General features: G+C 39.4%; 1 protein-coding gene and 1 pseudogene across 1 annotated transcript in view; one reads left to right on the top strand and one right to left on the bottom strand.

The window, feature by feature from the left end:
• The window catches only part of LOC145484669 (uncharacterized), a 335301-nt gene that overhangs the window by 260581 nt on the left and 48731 nt on the right, over positions 1-25989 (top strand). The window lies entirely within an intron of this gene.
• LOC145484625 (adenosine receptor A3-like) lies at positions 18529-20204 on the bottom strand (annotated as a pseudogene).

Below are 25989 nucleotides of genomic sequence, written 5' to 3'. Positions count from 1 at the left end.
ATAGGAAAGTAAATTACTTAAGTCATCATGCTTTTGACTCAGCGGGAATCGGTAAATTAAGCTGTCTGTATTTCTTACCTTATACAATTACTGCTAGGCCTCAAATCAGACTTCAATTCAATTCAATTGGCTTCAAACTGGATAATCTTTCAGTAGGAAAGAAGTTACTGAACTATCATGTGATAAATGATGAAACATACACGGTCGTTTTTTGGTTAATAAACACACTGACGTAGATATTGCCGGGTCAGTGTTGTATTGTGATGCAGCAAAATCAAGACCTTTCACAATATGGTGATGATAAGTAGCTGTGCCTTCGTAGAGTACAAAGGTTGCTTTTCACGGTTGCCATAGCAACTGTGCTCACTAGACCATTATGAGAGACTGGTTAAAATAATATTCACTATTGCTTTCACAGAGCAAATTCAAAACAAAATATGCCTTCAGGCTACTAGTTTTAGCTATTTTTAACTTAATTTATCGATTTACAATAATTGAAGAAATCGCTTAATTAAAAATGTAAATCTTGACCGAACCAATTCATTCAGTTTAGCTGCGACCATGGCGACCATAAAAGGTGACCTTGGTATAAAATTTATCGCGAGTATGAGAGACAATGGAAAATTGTGATAAACATCCATTACTGCTTGCATGAGAGTCGCATATCGGCAGATTTTGTCACCTTTAGTCTACCTAAGGACATTGACCGAAGTAACGACTATTGAAATTCGAGCACGCCAATTTAGAAAATTCACGCTTTTAGCAAACGGAAGGAGCGTTATTTAACAATTATTGCATTAAGATGCTTGGCTTGTAGCACCGAAGTTGGTATAATCATTTCATATCTAACAAGGGCGATTTTATTAAATTGAGAATCGTCTGGACGGTGTGGACATTTCAGTTTGATGTAAACGAATTGGTCTATGAAAAGGCAGAAAAATGTTTGGCGCCCCAGTTTGAGCTGAATGAAACATACGAGGAAAGCGAGCAAGACAGAGTTTCCTTCAGAAGTATCTTTGCACGATCCCTTCTACAACCGTCTATATCCTGAAAAATTGTGAAAATGAACGACGAAGGTTTTACCAGATTATCCAAAGTAATAGCGTTGCTAAAAATCAATCGTCGTGTGTAAGTCAAATTAATGAAAAAAAGAAGAGTTTACTTGACTAAGCGGCTGTCATCATCAAGATCGACATGTTACTACAATTTTTCACACAAAAACCATCAAGCTCACAGGATTATCAGAGAAAAAGGCCCTAATGTAAGGTAACAAACGTTACTCAAGCGCTAATACAGGAAACTTTTTTTTTTCACTTTCCGAACGAAATTGTGTACATTTTTGGGTCTGTTGTTGAGTCTTTTTGCTACTCTTTCCTCATTCAGTCACTTTTGTTGTACATTTAAGAGCCGGCCTTTCAATTATACATATTTCGGCGTATCAATCTTTAGGTAGCTGAGTTAATTGGTGACATTCCAGTTTCCTGGATAGCGTTGCCCATTATATTTCATAGTTTCTGCGGTAGAAGCCCATTAAATCTGCCGTTCTACACGGAAAGTACACGGCCTATACCGACGAAAACTCTTAATTAAGGTAGGCGATACCTGTGGCGCTCACACTCGGTCAAACACATTTGTGATGGCTGAAAAAAGACTGAGAGTCAGCGAACCAGTCAGAAAGTGGAGAATGTAGTATCCGAGTTTGAAATTAATAATCGAGATTTGTTATAATCAAATGCCAATCTTTATGTCAGTCACGTTGCCTTTGACGTCCAGTCCTACAGTGTTTATCGAAAACTTCTGCTGGCAAGAAAGAACATCCATTCAGTTACAAACCCTGTTTAAAAACAAATTTTGTTACAATCGTACTGTTTTGCTGTACTGTTCATTTTGAAATGAATTAAAATTCAAGGCCAGTATCTGTATCCTAATTTTCTAGTACCGTGGTTAGCAAACGGGAGGGCCGTATATGTCCACGGTCATGGAGGTAACGAGGTCCCCTTTCAAAAAAGACCGAAGGCCAACATCCTCCCAGTTCGTTTCCAAGCTAGCTTAGCTAGTGAGACTCGCCCGACTTTGTGAATAAACAAGAGCTGCGGTAGTTATCAAGGCAACCGCGACGAAAAAAAAAAAAACAGGAGTAAAGTTATTCCTTACAAACATGTTGTGAAGAAGAGAACACAAATTATTAGGATGCTTAAATGTTCTCAGTTCCGCGAAACTGAACCAAGGGCAACCAACGGTGGTTTTCTTTCAAATGCTTCAAAACGCTATTTTAGGTTATCTCGCGTGTTTTTAACGCTCTGTAGGTTAATTTTAGGCTGCGTTTTTTTTTTATCTTGATCTGTTTGGTCATTCCAGGGGAACTTGAGTGATTTCGAATTTGTCAGGGCTATTTATTGCTATTTCCAGAAAACCTTAAGTCTTATTACCTTTCCAAAAATCATAGCTGACCCTCAAGACAACTATTTTTTATGAATCCGGATAAAACAGGCATTAATTAAACTTTTCATGTCACGAAAGTTGAAGGTGACAATTCTCCAAAGAGAATCGGAGGGGATTAAAGTGCTTTCGGAACGGAAAATTTACCGAAACTATCCCTTTGGTGCCCCGACTGAGCCGTACAGTTACACCATAGCAAGAGATTATGATAATATTCTTAGCCCAAGCTGTGATAGGGTTCAATGCTCTTAATCACATGTCGCGGCTTTCACTCACTCACACAAACACACATGCCCGGAAGGTACTCCCTTATATGCGCTATATAGGTACATGTGGCAAGGGTATGCATGGTTTTTCAGCCATTTTGGTCATAAAGACGGTATGGCTTTCGCACTCTAGTCTTGAATTAAAGAATGTTTTTTTGGAAGAAGTTACTCTTTCATCATAATCGATAAGACCATCAACAAGACCTTTCATAAATTATGTTTAGGGCAACTGTGCCAACAACGGTCATGATATTAATAGGGTGTCGAATTATTGGTCAGGTTATAGTTGGAGTAGAAAAATAGCTGATTTTGGTGATAAATTGAGTGAGGGTCTTGGGAAGTGGGGTACACTTCCCGACCCAATTTTTGTGGGAGTATCTCCCGGGTATATATGACATGATGGTGCTTAACTGTTGCGGAACGCACACGTTATTTAATCTCCTTCACCACTTTTAATATTTAAATCAAAAGCCACATAAAAAGAAAAAAGAATGGAAAATCGTTTCCAGGAGAAACAAAATGAAAAGTGCTGAGTGGTGTCTTCAGTGATTAGCAACAGTAAGCGGACCGTGTGGTGTGGAGTACAATTCAGAGAGTAATTGTGGGAAGTAATTTCAAATCGGACGAGCACGCAGCACGAGGCCCATTTGAAATTACGAGCACGATTAATCTCTGAATTGTACGACACAAGGTCCAATTACTAATTTATCGCATCAAGAAAAATAATTTGAGATTTGTAAAGTCTTTAAGGGACTTCTTTGAGCTAAAAAGGCAGTAGTGTTTTCCACGTTCCCTACAGAAATTAAGAAAAAAAAATGTTTCTGTGGGGAACATTTAGCAGAAGCCGTTAACTAAGGCGCACGTGATCGATGTGTAATTTGCAAAAAGTCGTTATTGAATACCGGTAATCTGACACCCACCTGATCCGTCACTAATGACGTGACAAATAGGCGCGCTAAGAACCAATCAGGATCGAAATTTTTGTTATGGATATGATTATACTTAAAAAATATTGGATCGGAAATAAAGCATTCTGATTGGCCAATCTTAATTGTTGTCCCTCTAGGCCATCTAAGTCGTGTGATAATTAGGGCTCCTGCATTTTCCTTCTACTGATCAAACCCTTGTTTCTCGTGATCCCAGCCTGTGTAATTGGCATGAAAAGGCTAGGAGAAGCCCCAAATCTATCACCACTGGGCTGAAAGCTTTACACCTGTCTTCATAGCAGGTCTTCAGACAGAGGTTAATTGATTAACTTTTTTTGTCAAGGGACTTAAATATTTTTTTCCAGAATCATACACCTTCCTAGTCAATACTAATTTTACGCCAATCTCTTAACATGGCACAAATTAATGATCGATTTTGCTGATGTACTGGCGAAAACGGTATATGGAGGACATTAACAGAGAGCGGTCTAATTCTCACATTAACATTCAGATTTAAGTGTCAACAGACAAATTTTGACGCTGAAAGACTGAGTGAAATGAAAGTGATGTTCCTCGTGTTGCTTCCCTAAGAAGTTTCAAGGATACTGAAACACAGTGACAGACTCAAGCAGATCGTCGATTAAACTGAGCTACATATCGAATCATGCTCCACGAGAAAAGAATATGGATAACTGTTTTGGTAAGGAACATAAATGCTTGATTGTCTGCCTGTGGAACAGTTATGTAGCTGAATATAATTAATTAAACTTATCATAAAATGTTACAGAATGAAAATCTTCTTTTTTTTTCTCTCTTTTCAGAACGTTTTGTTATTTTTTTCGTCGAACACATCAGGTACGAAAATTAAACATATTTAATTATTATTACTTTTTATTGTGAGTTCCGTTGTCAAATCTGCTTCCTGTCTGAACGTGATATCAAAGCATAAATATTTAGAATGAATAATCGTACAAAAACAGCATGACACATTGTGAGCAGAACCGAAGAATTTTGAGGGCTTCACTTTGAGATACTTGACTTCTCTTTAACCCAAGTGTATTATGAAACCATGCCTCCTTCTACTTTGTTGTGATATTCAGTCTAATATGTCGAAAGCTTAAATTCAGCTTAAACTTGATGTTTTTTTGGCCGAGACAGTTAACCGTGGCTCTGATAATGTTTTTTGTTTATTCATTCAAGTGTTACTGGTACCAGCGATTTCGTAATCATAATCTGGGATTTTTGTTGCTAAGTAACTTGAAGGCGACTACCGTCGTGGGCCATTCGATGACATCTTTCTCTAGCATCCAGTCTTTCTTGATAAAAATAGTTTTCCTCAATAAAACCAGTTGTGCGACGTTCTTACTTATTGCAAAACAACTACACAACTACACAACGTGAGCGAGCTAACGTCTCTGTTCTTAAGATTTTTTCAGGGTTGAGCATTGAGGGTTCTAGAAAAGTAAGAATGGAAAATATTGCTCTCTGATCCATAAAACTAGACTGAGTTTTAATTCGCACTTCTGGGGAAAGACGGACTTAAAGAAAATCATAAATGATCTACCTTCTCTAACAACTAGCTGAATTTCTTTTTAAAAAATAGACGGAAAATGAGCTTGTCTTGTCGTTGTTTTAAGTGACTTCGCTTGCATTTGGGTGTATGAGTTAGTAAGTAATCAATTGACTGAATTTGTGAATGAGCAAGATACAGTCATATCATAGCGGGTCTCATTTAATTTTATATTCTCTTTTGGCAAAATAGGAGATATAAGCAGTCTTTATGACAGCGCCGACCACTACTGGGATTTTGAACAATCTCCGGTGTCAGAAATTGGTGATAAAAGGACAGGTACAAAAATAACTTTGCACGGATCTCCGATAACCATTCCCTCACCAACTGGGAATAGTGTTCATCTTCAAGGCACATCGCATAACTCATCGCTAGACCTAATACAAGTGAATGGTTCGTCTTGCCTGTTCGATCCGTCAAGCTGTGCAACTGGCCTCTCAATTAGCATGTTTATCAAATGCAGGCCAAGGTGGAGTAAAAGCATCAATAAGACACAAATGTTTTTCGGCAACAGTGAGGGTACGGAATTGAGACAAGGTGTAACAATCTACTATAATGAGACTAAAGGAGGAAAGTTGAACGTAACTGTATTCGGCAGCACAAATTATTGCTTCAGATATGTTGGACTCGTGAAAAGCTCTTGGACCTACCTCCATCTAACGTGGAAGAGTAGTGGCGAGCTGGGACTCTATATCGAACATAATACACAACCTGGCGGTGACGGGGCATGCGGCCCTATAGCCACACCCCTTCCTACTGAGCGAACTTACAGCCTTGGACGCGTCGCTTTTCCATCAGTTCACATCGACAATTTAGCGATATGGTTTCAGGTCAAACAGCCCTTCATTGAGCCATGGACCTACATCACAGGTAGGGAAAGCTGTCAATAACTTTTAACTCATGGTGATGTATATTTTTTCTGACAAATTCAGTAATTCAAAAGGTGGTTAAGAGAATGAAACGTTGTGATGATTCACTGCACAAAGCAAAAGTATCTTAGAGTATCCTGGCTTCAAATGTGCAATCGTGATACCATGGAATCCTTAAGTACATAATGGACACCTGGAGTGTTCAAGGATCAACAGGTCAATTGTCCAAGTCGATTACGAAAACAAAGGCTGGATTCTTATGGAAAATTTCACGTGTAATTCGTGCCATGCATCCTTGATACCTCAAAATATCTCTGTATACGTGACGTGCGCCGGTCTGTAATCGGGTGAGTTCGGCCCGGTGCGTCTGGCTTTTTGCACAGTGACTGGATCAAGATCTTTGACTTAGAGGTACTTACCTCTAAATCAAAGACACAATTTTGCAAATAGCATTGTCCATCCATTGAGGTGTTCAAAACCGAACTTCTGAGTCAGGGGACAGACACACCAATAATTAATTCTCTTTGCTACCAATTCTTTGCAGATTTTGGAGGAAGTACAAACCTTTCACTGACGATAACTCTTTGGAACAAACAGTGGTATCCGGCCTTCAGTAATACTGGCTCAAACGAGTTTCAAAACTTAAAAGAAGAGTTCATAGACCAGGTAACGTAAATACAGCTGGCAGTCAGTTGTACAGACGCCACCTAGCCGCCAGTCGTAAAGATGAGATGATGAAGGTTTTCCTGCGGTAGATGACTGAAGAAATATGGGAAGTGAAGTGAAGAGAATAGTTTTTTTGATAGGGGAGTTAGAGATACCTTAGACCAATCACTCGCAAATAAATATTTGTCATGAACTCCTTCTTTTTTTCAGATTGCAAAACTTTACAAAAACAACAGTCGACTGGGTGATACAGAAGTTCAACAATTTACTGAGGACTCTAAGTAAGTACCACGTTGACATTTTGTTACTGGTAGTCGAGATGGTATAATTGAAAATGTTAAAGTTTGAATAAAAGAAATGAAACAAACCTAAAACAATCTCACAGTAAGAAATTAAGAACTAATTCCTACAACTGTAGACGCATTACTGGTTCATAAATTTATTCCCAATTGTATGTGCATGTGTGTAGGCGTCTGATACTTGCACGTGTTTTTTCACCTACATTTTCCCCTGTTTTAGCTCGTTTTATGAAGAACTTGATATTTACCTCTTGCAAATCATACTAGAGCAATAATTCAACCAGTGAATTTGGGTGAATATTCTTCTGGAATTCGTAGCGTGGAATAGTCGCCCGACATTCACTTCGCCTTTGTAGCCAAATAACTGTTAATAATCGCATGATTTGAATTTCCAGTTCTGGTTGCGTCAATCTGCATGTTAACTTAAAATTTGTGGAGAGGACTTCCTGGAGAGACAGCATCATTTTACAAGAAAGTGTGGAAAGCGGAAAGTTTTTAGGATCCAATGCAAGCATTACAGACTGCGCCGCAGATGATGGCTGTGAGTAAAATTACTGTTCAGAAGAAAATCGAAAACTGCGCATGGATATGTTGAAAGAAAGATGGTCTACTTTGCACTCTAGGTTACGTTTTGTATGTAAAAAAAAATACTAAAAATAAAAAAAAAAATCTGTTGTGAACTGGAAAAAGAGAAAACACTATAACACGTTTAAAATTTTACGTTGTGAAAGGATTTTGACACTGAAATTTTAGTCCAAGCCAATCATACGCCGTATCAAATTTCGTTAACCTCAGCGAAGTTAACCGCATTGTATACGTCTATAGTTTAAGTGAAAATGCTTATGGATTTTGGAGTTTTCTACTACACACTGTGGCAAACAGAGTACATAATAATCAGGCACTCAAGGTGTTCAGTCCCCTTCTCTTCCAATTATGCTTTATACAGCGAACGCTTTGTTGTCATATTCTCGGAACAAATAAACAAATAAACAAATAAACAAATAAACAAATAAACAAATAAACAAATAAACAAATAAACAAATAAACAAATAAACAAATAAACAAATAAACAAATAAACAAATAAACAAATAAACAAATAAACAAATAAACAAATAAACAAATATATGCTCTTCGATTTAAGGGACTGAAAAGCAAGATAGGTTAGTTCTCGTTTAAATTGTTCCTAGTAATTTCAGTGGCAATTCAAAATAAATGTCAATTTCGCCATAATTTGTTCTAACTAGATGGCTCCCTGTCTACTTTTAGCGCACTGCACCATTACTGTGCGTTCTTGCACGTGGTAGACCAGAGGTATACGTACGAGTAAAACATTGATTGTGGTACCTATCTCTATATATACTTTAGTTTTCTGCGAGGGACTCGATATCATTACAAATGTTACTGGGGCGGAAAGCAAGCATCTGGATATCAAGTTCAACCACGTGAAAGATTTATCTCATCACCGCCACTTAATGGGATATACTGTGTTGCACAGACTAACCGACATCGACGACACGTGGAAAGCGAATGGCATCCGAGGAGGCTGGGACCGTAGTTACAAAATCACAGGATTAAAGCCGTATAAAAACTATTCCGTTCGCACTATGCCGTATTCATTTCAAGCTGCCGGATTAATAGGACCAACTGTTATTGTTGAAACAAAGGAAGATGGCAAGTTAACGTTTTACCATTCCTTCGTTTACTTTTTACGTTTCTATATTCAACCAGCCAATCAACCAACCAAGCCATTTACAGATCGACCAACCGATCAACTATCTAGCTAGATGACTGACTGAATACCTAACAAACTTACAGATTTCTCAACTGCGCAATTTGACCTTTTTGCCAAAGTGGACTTGCCTTCGGCATTGTCCGATTAACAACAACAACAACAACAACAAAATGTATTTACTAACTCCCTTTCCTCACTCCAATAACTCAAAAAGTCCATGTCTTTTCTTTAGTACCTTCCACAGGCCCGGTTATCTTAGAAGACTATAGCATTAACACAACAGCTGTGTTTGTGCGATGGAACGAAACTAGCATTCCAAACGAGAAATGGAACGGAATTCCTCTTGGATTCCGAGTACACGGACAGGGACAACCTTGCACTGGGTTCCACGTGACTCCTCATGACGTAGCACTTAACGTGTCGACATTTTTAGTGACTGGTTTAAAAGCTTGGGTAGTTTATGTTGTCAAAATAAGTGGAGTAACAAGACGAGGACATGGCACCGCTTCTGAAGTTAGAATAAGAACCAACGATTCAGGTAACGTTTTAACTTAAAATAAATGCTTTGAAAGGGCATTATCTTAGATAAGCATACCCCTTTGAGTGAAACCTACAAACATATTTTCATTGACGGAAGCTTGAATAGAAGGTTCTGGTGGTTTAAAAAATTGGTAAATGACTGCGCTGAAGCTGTTAAAAGAGTGTAGTGTACGTAACGAAGGAAAAATGGACAACTTTGTCAAGTTAAAACGTTTGTCGGTATGTCTTGGAAAAATCTCTAAAATCTGATAAAAGTTTGCTTTCGTTAGAGCAATTCACTTCATATCTTCATCTTGGTGTCTTTAGTTCGTGTATTAGCGAAAGTACATAAGCTTTGCATTGTTTTGACCAAACCTGTGTATCAAAATTGCCGCGATAATGTCCCTTAAACTTACAGCAATTGCCCCTTAACCTATGCAAACAGTTAACGCATCATAAACAACGACTTATTAATGAGCTGAACAAAGCAATTTGATGAATGAGTCTTGACTTCAAACAGAACGGATACAAATTTTACTAATAACGCCTGGTTTTCACCACCGACGCAAGCGCAAGCGCAAACACAAGCGCAAGCAGAAACGCAAGCAATAGGGATGACCCAAGTAAAAACGAAATTCGACGCAAACACAAGCACAAGCAAAATCATTCGAACCTTCCGCCATTTTGGAAAACTGTTTAGGCGCAAGGTAATTTGCATCCAGTGTTTTCATTGGCCAAACCTAACCAGGTGTGGTAAATATCCTTGTGCTTGTGTTATGCCTGAGCGGTATTTCTTTTTCACTTGTTGCAGCGTAAACGCAAGCATAAGCGCAAGCACAAGAAAAAGGACAATCCTTGAGCTCGTTTTCATTGCTAAATAAGAATTGTTCTGTTCGCACTTTTGCTTGCGCTTGTGCTTGCGTCGTTAGTGAAAACCAGGCTTAATAGACAGTTTTACAAAATGGAATATGTTGTAATGTAATTTGCAAACGCAAACTGATGGGGAGCAACCAGTTCTGTAGTATCTTACCAAATCGACAAATCAGGCTGGTTTGCTCGCCCCACGGTATTTTGGCCCGACTACGTCTCGACAAAATCTGAGCCATGGCTTCATTAACTTGCCTGACATTCTGCTGAAAGGCACAAAAAAGATACCATAGGAATCGGAAGCTTTGTAGTAGGCAAAATGACGTTCAAGAGTGTCAAGATGTTTCCAACTCATGCTTTTTTCTACCATTCCTCCTCAGTTCCTAGTCGTAGTCCAGAAAACATTAGGATCATCAAAACGAGTAATCATAGCGTAAAAGTCGAATGGGACAAAGTGAAAATCTGTTTCGTGCACGGACCCCTCGTGTCATATGAAGTGCATTTTCGTGACGTGGAAGGTGGGAGCACGGACCTAATGCACAATGTGACTGTTCTCGCGGAAGAAGACAGAAGACTGGATTTCACCAACTTAGAGATCTGCTGGATGTATGGAGTTCGCATCAAGGCTGTTACAATAAAAGGACCCGGGCCATTGAGTCCAGAAATCACTGGCATGACTGATGAATGGGGTATGACACTCACTATGTCGTTACGAGGAATCTCTAGATAAAAGTATCAGTACATTATGAATAAGAGTTCTCTTTTCTTTATCGCCGTTCTTAAGCCCTGGTCAAACGGACTCGCAAGTAGTCGCAGGTAGCCACAAGTTGAACTTGCGTAGAGACTTGCGTTGGCTGGCCAAACGGACTAGCAAGTTTCCTCGCGAGTACACGCAGGTCGCAAAAAAACCCATTTCAAGGCAGACATATCTTGTATTGCAGTGGCTAATAATAGGTTAATGGACGTCACTCAACTTGATTGACTTGGGTTGGGTGGCCAAAAGGTGAAAAATTTGCGTCGACTTGCGTGCGGATTTGATCTCGACCAAAGTGAGCGGAAGTCATCGCAAGTCAACGCAAGTGCTAAGGCCTGGCCAAACAGAGTCGCAAGTAGACGCGAGTTGAGAACTTGCGTCTACTTGCTACTCCGTTTGGCCAGGGCTTTATGCAAATTTTGGATACGGTCACTCTAATTTAGATCGTTCTAAGTATGGAATTGTGTATCAGTGGAAAACCATAAATGAAACAATATTGCAAAGTTCACAATACTTAGGTCAATGTAGGACATACACGTAGAATTAACTGGCGTATTCAAACCAAACAGTCCGGTTTCTAGGTTGCCTGAGAGGTATTGTTTGGAATATCTCTTTTCCGTTTTGCTTTAGTTCCAGTAGTGGCTCCAAGCAATTTAAGAGCTTTTGATCTACAAACCACCAGCATAGGGCTGTCATGGGATTTTGAGAATAAAGTCCGTGACGTACTTGGCATCTTGACGGGATTCACAATATTCTACCAAATGGCAAACAGCAGCTCTGCACCTGTACTACAATATGAAGTACAAGATGGAAATGCCAGGCAAGAATATATCACTGGATTGGATATCTACAGGTTTTACAAGATTTCTATTGCTGGGAAGACGAGAATAGGACACGGAGTGATCAGTGAAGACGTCTATGTGCGTACTTTGGGCACAGGTTTGTATCACTAGTTACTTCGTGTTAATGCATACATTTAGTGTTCGACTTTCAATAATGTCCCTCGACCAGTCAAAATATCTCTTTCCCTTTGTCGGTTTGTCAGTCGGTGGGTATGTCCCGAGGGGCGGGGGTCCTTCTGCATGTCTGACCGACCGACTTTACATGTGAAGACGGTATATCATTTGGAAGGAGAAGAAGAAGAGGTTCACAATAACACAATTAAGTTTGGTCATGCAAGTCATACTTGACTGTTATCAATTTGAAACACAGCACCTGAGCCAGGTTTCTATAAACTCAAAATCTATCTCCATGAGGTGCCTGTGACAACTTCCTTATTTCTTCCAGCGCCTCTTCACCCTCCTGTGCCTATAGAGATGTCTAACACGAGTTCCACGAGCCTCCGCGTAGCCTGGGGCGAGGTTCCAGATGCCTATCACCATGGCGAAGTGGTGGGATATCGCGTATTTTTGGAAGAGACTGGATTCCCTGGCATCATCGTTGCAAACGGCACATTTCCACTTCATGTAAACACCACGGATGCAACTGGGCTGCAAAAGTTCACAAGTTACACTGTTCGCGTCAGGGCATATTCCTTTTTTGGCGAAGGTCCCGATGGCGCTGTCACGACGTTAACGGATGAAGAGAGTGAGTTTCCTTTTTAATGAAAACTATAACAAAATTCTCGAACGTGATTGGCTATCAGCAGCCCGATTTGAGCACTAATTGAACAGTGTATACGCGTCATGTTTGTAATTGGACAATACGCGTCATTTTGCGCGCGCTGTTGCGGTGCACTTTGTTGAGTAAACTGCTGGTTTTTTCAGCATTCATAACGGCGTTTTAAAATCGTTCAGCACTCAATCGATGGTTTGTTCGTTTCTCCAATTTGAGTGTCGTCAATTCTGTGTGTCGTCCAATTCAGTCTGTAATTATACTAGTGATTAACAAATCGGACTCCCGCTTCGCGGTCGTCCGATTTTGTTAATCGCTCGTATGATTACAGACCGAATTGGACTCCACTCAGTCCTATTAGCATTATTAATTCACAAGCGTAGTATACTAACAACAAATAATACCTAATTACGATATATTTTTATGCACATGTCTTTTTGTTTTGTTTGTTTTTTTACTACATAATACTTCTCTAGACATATGCATGACGCTGTAGATTGCAATATGTGGTAAGATTTTTTTTCAAATTTGTAATGAACAGTATTAATTTTAATCATTAACCTCCCATGCCACAATTTAAAGCTCTGTTTTTGCAGTTGCAATAGGAATTGATTGCGATCTCTCAAGAAATCGTTTTTTTGGAGCAGTTCAACGATGTGAATTTTTTTTACCGCATTATGTAAGATTTATAATAAAATGACCTTTGAACGTTTCATCAATTCATTCTCTTCTAGTTCCTTCCCAGGCTCCAGCAGATCTTGCACTGTTCAACACAAGCTCCGTCGCTTTGAGAGCAGTATGGGCCCAAGTTCCTGATTGCTGTCGTCATGGCGTCATTCGTGGCTATCGACTCTTCTTGAGGGATAACAATACTGGCGAATTTGTGAGGAATGAAACGACAGAGGCTGGCCAATATGAGTTTGAATTTTCACCTCTGCTTAAATTTTACGGATACAGCGTTTCTGTCTTGGCGTTCACAATTAAAGGAGACGGTCCATTCATTGAAGCGTCCAACATGACAGAGGAAGACGGTGAGAAGACTTTCTGATTGGGACAAACATATAAAAATACGAGATACCCTAAGGTCACTTCGATCAATTTTTGGGCCATACCGTATAAATAAGTGACGCTGCTTTACTACATGTATTTCGTAATTTTTGAGCGTAGTCACAAAGAGTTAAGTTATCCTACCGTGCACTTTGAAAACAAAATAAAACCATTAGGAAGTACCTACGGCTTCTTATTTAAATTAACGAATAGTATGTGAAAAGGGCAAAAGCAACTTATAAAAACCATTAGTCAATGTAAAATCCTATTTCTCTTTTAGCTTTAACTTATTGTTAGGCTATCCTAAAAGACTAAGTATCTTTGTTGAATGAAAATTAAAGGTCGAGACAGCAGAAAGCAAATCGTAATTTTTAAGAAGATTTCGACATTTTTTTAATTTATAAGACATGTTTCGATGTTACTAACATCATCGCCAGTTACAGAATATTTGAAAAACCGTTAGGACTTTATAACAACTAGGCGAAACATGCATAATTAATTATGATTAAATGACAAAAACAGATAAAATATTTGAGTGTCTGAAAGTGAAAGTGTTTGAAAGAATATAAAGCCTAAAGCGTAAGTGTCAGGTTGACGTGATGAACTTGTTGATTTAAATTGGGCAATTTATATGCATAGCCTCCTTAAGTTTAAGTTGAAATTTAGTAGGGGCGGAATCAAGGACTTCGAAACAATCCGCAGAGCAAGATTGACGACAACGTTCTGACCTTTGTAAGTGTTTGAAGATGTGTGAGGACTTTTCTGAAGAGAGACAAGTTGAATGCTAATTATGTATTAGGAAAACATGTCATAAATCGTCATGGGAATAATCAAGCGGTTACATACCTGAAGAGACGAAAGTACCATCATAGGCTTTCAAAAACAAAACTTTTCAGGGACTTAACCTTAACTTTTTGTAAAAGAAAACAGCCAAATTTCGAACTGTTTTCATTTTCAGTCCCCATTGGCGCGCCCTTCAATGTGACTGGAAGAAACGCAAGTGCCTGGAGTTTGCTGATTAAATGGGACTTTGACCCGAACGTGCGACAGGTGCTCGGCATCCTGCGGGGGTTCAACGTTTATTATCTGAACGTGAACGACAGTGGTGCATTGTGGGAGGTCAAGACAGTATGGGACGCCCTGACGCGTCAAACAACGTTAAATGGCTTACAGGAGTACAGAGATTATAACATCACTGTAACTGCGTTCACCAGCATTGGAGACGGTGCAAACAGTCTTTTCATTGTTGTGAGAACTGATGAGCACGGTGAGTGTTTGGAGTCTGAAAGAGGGTCCAGATTTTGATCTTCTTAAAATTAGGTTAGAAGCTGCAAAACGTGCGTTTTACTACAAGGATGCAATTACTTTAACTCTATTTTTTTTTACATATTTGAAGCACTGCTGATTTCTCCTTTTATTTTCTCTTACTCTATTCATTGTGTTTTTGTTTTATTTTACAGGGGCCACTCTGATATCGTGGAGGCACGTTGGCCTCATGGTTAGTGCGCTCGTCTCCGGATCGAGCGGTCCGGGTTCGAGCCCTGGCCGGGAACACAGCGTTGCGTTCTTGGGCAAGACACTTAACTTACACAGTGCCTTTCTCCACCCAGGAGTATAAATGGGTACCGGCGAATTGTTGGGGAAACCTAACAAATTGCGGGGGAGTGATCTGCGATGGGCTAGAATCCCGTCCAGGGGGAGTAGAAATACTCCTGGCTGCTTCGTGCTACAGAAACCGGGATAAGCTCCGACAGCTATGAGCCAGTCGGCTCCAAGGCTTCACATCGATATCAGTTTTATAACTGAAGTTGTAACCCTGTATAAATATTTTCAATTATTTTTGTTATTACTCTAGGAATAGCAACAGATGACATAATTCTCAGTTGCTGCTAGCTCGCACACAATTTAAGTAATACAAGATGCTCAACCAGGTCCTCAACAATCAGAGTGCAGTATTTTTTTTTTTCAAGAATGGAGCAATCAGAAAGCCGAATTTACTCATTAGCATGAAAGAGCACGGCCGACTTGAAATTTTATTTAGGAAAAATTGCGCATGCATGCCCAAATATGGTCAAAAAGTGAGTTACTGCCCTATATAGTCTGCTAATTTAACTACAAGCTATATATATTCAGCTCTGTACCAAGAGTACCTACAGTCAGATTCTCAATTAGTCGACACATTTCACGCAACGGGCACATTCTTTTTCTCCCCTATCCCCAATTCATATTTTTGCACTCTTTTCTAGTCATTCTAAATTTTAGACCAAAGAGGCACAGGCAAAAAAGCAAACACCGACCTCATCTCTTCTGTTGATTGGCCTATTTTTTTAACAGTTCCCAGGGCTCCTCCAAGTAACGTCATGGCTACAAATACGAGTTCCACAAGTTTACAAGTGGACTGGGGCGAGGTTCCCTTCCCTGATCAACTTGGCATCATCCGAGGTTACAGAGTATTGATGTGGAGAACCAATCAGAGTTCAGATATTTTGAGGAACGTCACCGTACTGGTTCCGTCACAAGCTATTAGCTTCTCAGGATTGGAAATGTATACTAACTACACAATTCAGATTTTTGCCTTCTCTGCGAAAGGAGCCGGGAATAAGAGTGAACCCATAGTGGTCATCACTGACGAAGACAGTAAGTGAATTATTTAGCAAATACAAGATGGTGTGTCATGTTCCCTTTAAGAAGTAGAAAACATGTACAGTGTTTCCATCGAGTTGTAGAAATACGTGTGGAAGTTTGGGAGAACGATAAATGCTGTGGAAACACGAACCTCAGGGCAAGTGTTTCCACAGCTTTTTTCAAGTTCTCCCAAACTTTGACTTTCAAATATGTTGCAAGCATTGAGATGCTACGGCAAAAAGCTTAATAGCGGTGGTTGCAGTTGAATTGCGGTCAAATACAGTAAACACCCGCGTATAAGAACCTAGAATTTTTGGGTTCAGGCTGAATGGGTTCTTATATTTTGGGGTAGTTTTTCCGAACTCAGGCTGATTAGGTTCTTAGTAGGTTCTTATTTGTAGGAGTTGTCATAGTGATACCATTCAGAGAGCTACTGTAGTACTAGTATGTCATAATGGTTGAACATTTGTATTTTAAACCGCAAAAATGCCAAGCCTTATTTTTTAAACAATAATAAATTCAGTATCATAGGCTACCATATTTACAGTTGTATTTGATAATAATGTAAATTGTTAACAGCAATATAAATATATAAATAAAAACAGCAAAAATAAATAAAAACCCAATTTAGGGAATTAAAATTGAACCAATTTGAAAATAATCAAATACAATGTGAAACAAAATATTAATTTTCTTGCGTATTGAAATAAAGATGCATTGTACTGTACACAGAAAGAACAAACATTTTCTTTGGGTATCACTGTTACAGTTGGAATGAAAAAGACAAGCAGTAATGTGTATTTCACATGAGCAAAAGTCAGGGCACTCTACAGATTCAAGTCCCAAGGCTACACCAGTATAATTTTATACAGTAATCTATACTCTGTATTTAAAAGATTTTCAATTAAACAAATAATTTTCATGGTGTTTCTCAGAAATTTCACAATTTCTATCAATTAAAATCCAGTATTTTGGCTACAAAATAAGAGTGTTTTTTTGTATAAGAACCTATTGTTCTTTGCCAGCCTAAATAGGTTCTTATATATTTGGGTATTAAAATGCCCAATTTCAGCCTGTAGGTTCTTAAATCACTAGGTTCTTATACGCGGGTGTTTACTGTATTCGTTTGTATAAAAAGGCATGATAATGAGGCGACTTCCGACTTACCTTGATCCTCTTGCTCAAAGCGAGTCTTTTTTCCCCCTTCTTTGATATGAAAATGAGATTCCATTCTCATGCAAATTAAACTCATTTTCATACGAATGGTTGTACACCAGGCCTCGTTTTGACAGAGAGTCTCAGGTCAACTCGGCAATGGGCTATTGAGCATTTCGACTCGTTTTTTAAGTCAAACCGCTGATAACTTCAGTAACAGCAATTATTAAGGATACGACACTGACCCCAGACTGAGCGCCTTTTTAGAAAGAGTTCGCTCTACAACAGACAAATTTTAAACAAAGTAACTTGTCATTCTCAGGGGCTTAACAACACGTTTTACTCCTGCGGCCATGATTCTCAATTATAACTTTGTTCCGCTTCACCTGCGGAAACGTACTCGATGCAAAGAGAATTTTCAGTGAAGACAAATGTTAAACAAAAAAAATCCTTACTTCCTTTTCTTTAGCAATAAAGCTTTGTAGGATAGAATGAGAACTCTCCCTTCTACCCAATTGGTTTAGGTGGGCAGCTTTATGAGACACTCTATGTTACTCTAATCTAATAACAACACATCTCGTCTACCGCTTTGAATATAAGTTACCACGATTAGCAGACGTTAATTAGTTGCCAAAAAAGTGCAACTCATTAGAAACTAAATCCAAACCAGATGCAATGTTTAGGTCAAACTGAACTAAGAGACGTATGTTTACTTACTGAAGCACTTGCAGAAGCAAATGCTTCAATTTTTTTCGTCTATTGACTAAACAATTATTTTTCTTGGGGCTAGAAACAGAAATTAAACAGCTAGAACTAAGACTCCATGAAAAGTTATTCGGAATTCGTGTTTATGCTATGGCTCGGAAAATTTCAAGAAATTTGGCATCGAAAACTTTACAATAAGCCGAATAATACAGTCTAGGGTTAATTTTTTATATATGCAGTTTTGCATTAACTAATTTCATAGCATCGACAGCAAAGGAAGAAAAAAAACTTAAGAACAAATTGCAGACACAGCAATCACCTGCTCAGTTTTTAATCTTACTTCCAACATAATCTTTACTATGAACAAAGAATTAAAAGAAATTTAGTTTTTCATTTTACCTGTTTTCGCGAACTTACAACAGAGCTTCAGCACAATTCTAAATTTAGGGGAATGATATCGTACTAACTGTTGAGTTATCACGAGTTTGCAAGAACTAACTCCACAAATTACAAAGTACTGGTCTGATTGTAGCCTTCACTGCTTGCCTCACTGATCTGATTTTCCAGCAGTAAAGGATCGGGTTTAATGACGAGTTTAAGTAAGTTAAAACAATTGCAAACGACCTAGCGACAAACAAAGAAGAAGGCATTGCACTTTGAGGAGAGTTTGTTGGCACAGCTATGACTATATTAACTAAAGTAAATGGTAGATAACAAATTACTAATGTGAATTGCAACCACAGTGCGCTGGACACTGCCTTCTTATATCGCGCCATATCCGGTTGATTTCCTGGTTCGGGGTGAGTCCGTTGTCGAAGATGAGTTAAGGTGCGGAAAATCTTTATGTAACAGAAGGCGGACGTTGCTTGACATAGTGGTATAACTAAATAGCTATACCATCGGAGCGCTGCGAAATTCCAAAGTTGCACTGCTGCTACGGCAATGGACACAAGCCAGAAGGCAATTACGACTATATACATGCGCTTCAATGTTACAACGTGTCTGTATCTCAGCCCCAACAACAGGGCGAGAAGTCTGTCCACGCTTATTGCGGTCATGGTCAACAAAGTAGCTCCACTAAAAGTGTAACCTGCTATGGAACTTGCGAATGCTGCAAAGGCACAGACATTCCTACGTCACTCACTAAACTCAACTCAAACATTGCAAGCAAAGGCTCTGAAATAAGACCAACACAGAGATCAGTTGCTGCTAGGCTACGAAGCAGGAGTTTTGACGGCGGATTCAGGGATGATTCCTTACGAAGCGCAACTAGGATCAGTGTATTCCCGAGAAATGCAGTAATGGACAGAAGAATGTTAATCACGGACAGATATCTCAACTGGCTGTGTATTTCTTCGGCGAAATCGGCTGAGCAATAAATCTCTAACAATTTTTTCTGCTTTTCATCTCCAGTAAAGTTTGCTGCTGCCATGTCTCTGTTAATATGACTTCCTCTTCCCGCAGCTGCAACTGAACTAGGGTTTTTTGTTATCTTTCTCACTTTTTGAATACATCACGACTTCATTTATAATGCAGCACAGTCTAGTTTGGCAATCCCAATTCAGCTGTGGCCTCGTTTGAACAACAAAATCGACTGAGCAATACATTTCTACCAATTTCTTCTGCTTTTCGTTTGCCGCTGCCATGTCTCTGTAATATGAGTTCCTCTTCCCTTAGCTGCAGCTGGACGTTTTTTTCTTTGTTTTGGTTTTGTTTGTTTGTTTTGTTTTGTTTTGTTTTGTTTTTTCATCTTTATTCACGTCTTTAATACATCACGACTTCATTTATAATACAGTACAATTCCAAATCACCTGTGCCTTTGTTTAAACAACATCTAACAACAACGACACAAAGTTCCACTTTAACTCTTATTTTCACAATCAGTAAAAAAAATAAAAAATAAACATACACTAGATAAACGTGGCTGGTCACCAAAGCTGATAGCAAAAAAGCTAAACTAGCTGGGTGACCAAAAGTAGTCCCGGTGCAATACATAAATATAAATAAATCTGTATATATATAACTGCAGACAGTACTGTTTCGGCCTTCTGGGCCTCATCAGTGCAGTGCTGAAGACTAGGATGGAGGCTAAGCTTAAAAAGCCGCCCCAAATACTACACATGTGGTAGTATCTAAGCCATTACCAGAGTGCTCAAACTAGTAATATTTATTTATTTATTTATTTATTTCGTATTGACCACTATAAACAAGACCATTTAAACTTTTCTTTTGGAAATTTTTCACGTTGTTGTGGAATATTTCGCCGCTTTGTAATCACCAGCAATAGGCCATTTCGAAGTTTTCTTTTGCCTCCGTATCAAAACGAGTCTTTGCGCGCGAAACCGGTCATATGCGTTCCGTCTACAGGTTCATTTTCACGCAAATCAATCTCATTTTCATTTTACTGCGCCTTTCAATAACATGCGGACTCTAAAATTCAAAGCTCAACCGACAAATGCGTTCTTCGCTACCGTCAATCAAACGTTCGGCGGCTCCTCCCAGCTTCCAACTACTGCTGAGCACTGTTTCGTTGTCTGAACTGTGCTCAACGATTTGATTACAGCTCGCTCGGCAGTAGTCGGAATCTGGGAGGAGCCGCCGAACTTTTGATTGACGGTAGCGAAAAACGCATTGTCGGTTGAGCTTTGAATTTAAGAGTCCGCATGTTATTGAAAGGCGCAGTAAAGGTTTTGCAAGAGGACGTATTTTGAAACAGAGGCATAAGGTAAACTCGGAAATATAATAGCCAATTTAAACAAGAAACACAGCCCACGGCGACACAGCATCGTTGAATCCCTGGCAAATTCTAAGAACGGAAACACTACAACGGTTATTATTCTGGCTGCTTGCCAGAAGAATGCACGAAGAAAATCACTAACCACTCTACCAGGAAAACGGTCGTCGCGAAATTAAAGGAGACAGGCCAATCACGCCATAAAATCATCCAGGTAGCGGTCATGTGAGAGAAATCGAATCATCTTTGGATGACTACGACGAAATATTAGACGGAAAGCGAAAGAAGGAAACTGTCTCATATAGAAAGTGCATTCGTCGAACTAAAGTCATCCTCAGTTTCTGTTAACATCGTTCAAGCGTGCACGTCTACTTCCACAACTTCACGTAGAGCTGAATCTCTTCCACCTACCACACGTCCAGAAACCATGATGAAAGAAAAGATCTCCGCTAATCCACCTGGGATGCTACCTTTCTACTTGCCAACTCAATCTCTGACAATGGCGACAAAACATCTCCAGCAAGAGCCATTCCTGGTATTTGTATATTCAACCAGTTTTTGTTCAACAATACGTGTTCAGATTCCACGAGGTCAAAACCGAGGAAAAGGCGAGTAATAATTGACTCCGACTTGGACTAAACAGAAGATTACTCCACTTCAAGACAAACCTTTCAAGTTTTTTTGATGTCTTGAGAAACTGTTAGCTATCCTCGGGCAGCTTGAACTGGAACACGACTTTGCTTTGCCTCGATTTTTCCTTCCGCGGCAGGTTTCTTTTGCAGGTCACACGTCACGGGTAACAGGTCATGTTACCCACGGATAATAAAACCAAAATAAACACGCTGCACTTCAAGCATTGTATTTGTCGCTGAACAAAACTCCTACCTCCATTTTCACTACGTTTTTGAACGTTCTCTCCTTGTGTAAACTGTCCCGGATGTAAGAACTCTACGTCACATGTCGCGCGTCACGAACTTCCCGTTTAACCCTAACAGTCACAGGTCACAGGTCACAGGTCAAATCAAAATAAAAAAGCACTCAGTAATACTCGCGATGTAAGTTTCCCAAGGGGTTTATCGATGTTTTCTTGCAACAAACCTCAGCTAAAAATGTCTTTACTGTATAATTTTAATGAAAACTTTCTAGGGGTGGCTTATGTACTAAATGGGTTGAAATGTAGCTTTCATACATGTCGTGTAACATATATTTTATCGTATTAAGACAATTTATTATGATAACAAATTAGAATGTTTTATTTCTATCTTTTTGAAATCTTTATATCGAGTATGTTTTAAACATAAACAACCTTAGCCCATGTTCGATGTATCCAAATTCTAAAATGACTTCAAGGCTTTCTGGTTAAAATTCACATTTGGTTTTTCCCCAAAACATCTCGAAGCCACGTTAGAAAACAAGGGACATCAAAATTTATATCGTACCATCAGTGTCTCTGTTTGTGGCAATCCATACCAGCTACCTATAATTATTTCACACCTCTTTTTTAAGTAAAATATATATTTCTTAATTGATGATGCAGTCTTAAACAAAACAAAAAAAATTGATGCCTCTATCGATCAGTCTTAACAAAAACAATGAGAGTATAATTTGTCTCGGTTATTTTCTTTAAATCTTTCATGAGAAAAATTTGATCTGCTTAATAGCATTTTAACTAGACAGTTCAAAGTTTATTGCATCCATTCGAAGCAAATTACTTTTATCTGTCCACTAATGGGACCGGGTTAATCGATAGCAAGCAATTCAAGCGACTTGGAATCACAAACATTAAAAACAGCCGCTATTAAAAATCTACGCATGCCCTGAGTCGGAATTTTGGATGATGGAGACGCTTGAAGTCCGCGGTTAAAATTTCCAGTAAGAACGGATATGCCCGTGTTTTTGAATTTTCATTCCCAAGTAAGCTAAGTATGCTCTAAAGCTGTTGCTCTTTGTTATAATTTATAGGATGCATGGTCCTAGATTCCAACTAGATATACACCACCGGTTCACTCTTGCAATGTCCACGTGACTAGTCATAACGCGCATGCGCAACATTCGAATATCTAAAATTGTCATTCAGGTAATACTGTTGATCATAACGGTTCTAAGGTCTCTTTCTCCATTTCTTTCCGGTAGAAATTGTTGTAAAAAGCTGTCCGATCTAGAATTAGGTATCTTAGTGTAACCCTGGCTAACGTGCCAAAAGTGTTAGAAACTATGTTCTATCTCAGCAATATCAAACGTTTCCACAATTCCAAAAGTGTTAAAAACTATGTTTCATCTCAGCAATATTAAACGTAAGTTTCCACAATTCTTCTAGCTCTTTCCTTTAGTAATCCGTCCTTCTACTCCCATGTCTTTTTTTTTTTTTTTTTACGTTCACTCAAACGAGATGGAGGCTAACTTGATAACCTCGCGGTTCTATCAGGGCTGGTTCACACTTTGACATAAGCATAAGCATAAGCATAAACATAAGCATAAGAAAAATATGTGTGAACCGGGGTTACATAAGCATAAGCAAAAGGATGGCCATTGCGCAGGCGAAGTTCACCTCTCAGGAATCAAAGATGGCGGATAAAGAAGTCGAAATTGGATTGTTGCTACTGTTAAGCCGTAGAAATCGAATAAGATTGCTTGTGCAAAGACAAACGCAAAGAAAACCGAGAAAGGTCTGGATAAGAGACATTTTTACGAGAAGGAAGACACGAGGCGATTATTATAACCTTGTACAAGAATTAAAACTGGTAGACAGAGAATTTTATTTCAGGTAAGCTTACTTGTAAGGGGGAATATTACAATGTGTATGTTTAGTGATAGATAGGTGTAATTAAAACGTTACATGTTTTGTACAACAATTTAGGAGACTAAGTGCTTTAAGGGAAATGAATTCTTGCAAATTTTTAAAGAAAGGAGGAATCAGAGAAGGCAAGACAACAGTGAAATAGTGATTAATATTTTAGAAAGTTTGTAAGTTAATTCCATTCATTCATCTATGTTTATTCTCTCATCCATCGCACAACTAACCAACCGAGGCTTGAACTAACTTTTTAGGTTAGTAACAGAAATTCGTTTGAGTCTAAAAATGTATCATAACATCTGGTCTTTTTTACGTCTAAAATAATAACATTTATTTGTATTTAACTCTGGAGGAAGGGGGAGAGGACTGGTACTAGTTTTCTCTGACATGCGCTCTACGTACTTCATTCGCCATGTGCTTGTGCACAACGTAGCTTCGCTCAACGCAAGTTTCTTTCCAGAGTTCTTCTTTACAATACGTATCTCGATGTTTACACTATGGCTTCTAGAAAGAGCAGCAGGAGAACAAAACCTCCGCTTAAACTGAAAGATTTCGACATCGACGGCTTCATAGCAGAACCAACACCGCAACAGATGAGCGAAGCAGTTGAACGTGAACTGAGTCAGGTCGAGTCCATGATCAAAGACCTCTCTCCGACAAAATTTAAAGCAGAGCAGTCCACTGTAGAGCAAGAGAGAGCGGTAGAAGATCTTCGAAACCAGAACTTGAAGCTAGAATTGGACCTCACTCGTACCAAACTCGAGCTGTTGAAGCTGCAGCAAGATTCAGCGCAGCCCAGTGCCCCCAAGATGGCGACGACGATCACAACAACGTCTAATGATAATCCTATCGCAAAACCAACCTTAAAAAGCCTTCAGCAAGATCCTACCGTTCAATCGGAGCTTAAATCTCTCATGGACTCTTTGGGAGATCCAGTTTTACTGGGTTTAACTGAAGAGAAGCAGGATCCAGCTCAACAGCTGTTAGAGCCCACTATTTCAAGAGGTATACGTCCTTTACTTATACCTGATTTCATTAGTTCCCTCCCCATCGTTCTGCAGGAGGATAAGGAGACCGTGCTTGGAACCTCTGGTGATGCTAGAATTGTGTTAAAATCCTCTCAAGAAAAGAGGCTATCCCTTGACAACATTTCATTCCCACAGTGGTCAGCGGCTAACTTTCGCATTATGCATTCTCTCATGAAAGATGGGCTTCTTTCGTCCACCCAGGAAATTCTCGATTATATTGTGTACAGTTCAAAAATTTCTGAACTAGCGAAGTGTTACCCTTTGCCAAAAATGATGCAGTATGATGATTTGTACCGCAAAATGCAATTTGCCACAAGCTGTAAATGGCGATCTGACAGCCAATTCATATCCCATCAAACGCTTCACAGACCAGATCCATCGACTCCCACATCCACACGCCCACCTCTTCGCAAAGCGTCCCGCCCAGTCATAAACCAAGCAACAGGGAAGCAGGTTTGCTTTGAATTCTAACGGCGTGAAGGTTGCCGCTTTGGCTCCTCCTGTAGATATGATCATGTTTGCATCAAACCACAATGTATGGGAACCCACCCACAATGGCAACACCAGTCTGCTACTGCTCAAGACCCCCAATAATGAACCCACACTCAACTGCAGAGATCTCTCCAAATTGTACTTTAACGGCAGAACTAGCAGGAGATATCTCGACCACATTGTTACATGCAGGGACCGATCCCGCCTTAATGACATGCTGTCCCGCAGAGTGTGGGGAAAGTTTACCTATTAAAGCAGGGGCCTTTTTGGAATCTATGCAGCAGCCCCAAGCAGCCAAGGTCTCCACCGACTTAATTTTTGGGACCTGGGCAGCAGAACTATCAAATGACGCGGACATGAAATTTATTCTCGATGGTGTTAAAAATGGATTTCAGCTACTCCCTCCTGATTCAACGGTGTCACATGCCTTTACACACAACAATAATTCTGCTCTACGACCTGGAGCTAAAGATCAAATTGAAGCGCAACTGGTTAAGGGTCTTCAAGAAGACCATTTTGCTGTAGCAGACAAGTCCCACATGCCCTTAATCGTTAATGCACTTGGGGCTGTACCTAAAAAGGACTCGAATGAATTACGGATGATCATGGATTGCAGCCGACCGTTAGTGGCAAATGCCAACTCATACATGGATTTAGAACATTACAAGTATGTTACTGTTGATGATGCAGCAAACCTCTGTCAACCAGGTTGTTGGTTGGCAAAAGTTGACTTAAAACACGCTTACAGAAGTGTTGGTAATCACCCCGACAGCTGGCGAGTTACAGGGATGTCTTGGTGTTTCAAGGACTCTAAACATTCTACCTACCTATATGATAAGCGACTCCCGTTTGGAACCAGGGCCTCTCCAATGATTTTTCATCGCCTT

The sequence above is a fragment of the Orbicella franksi genome, chromosome 4 (assembly GCF_964199315.1).
Source record: "Orbicella franksi chromosome 4, jaOrbFran1.1, whole genome shotgun sequence".
NCBI lineage: Eukaryota > Metazoa > Cnidaria > Anthozoa > Scleractinia > Merulinidae > Orbicella > Orbicella franksi.
Note: the sequence above shows the minus strand (reverse complement) of the source record. Positions and strands in the feature narration are given on the sequence as shown.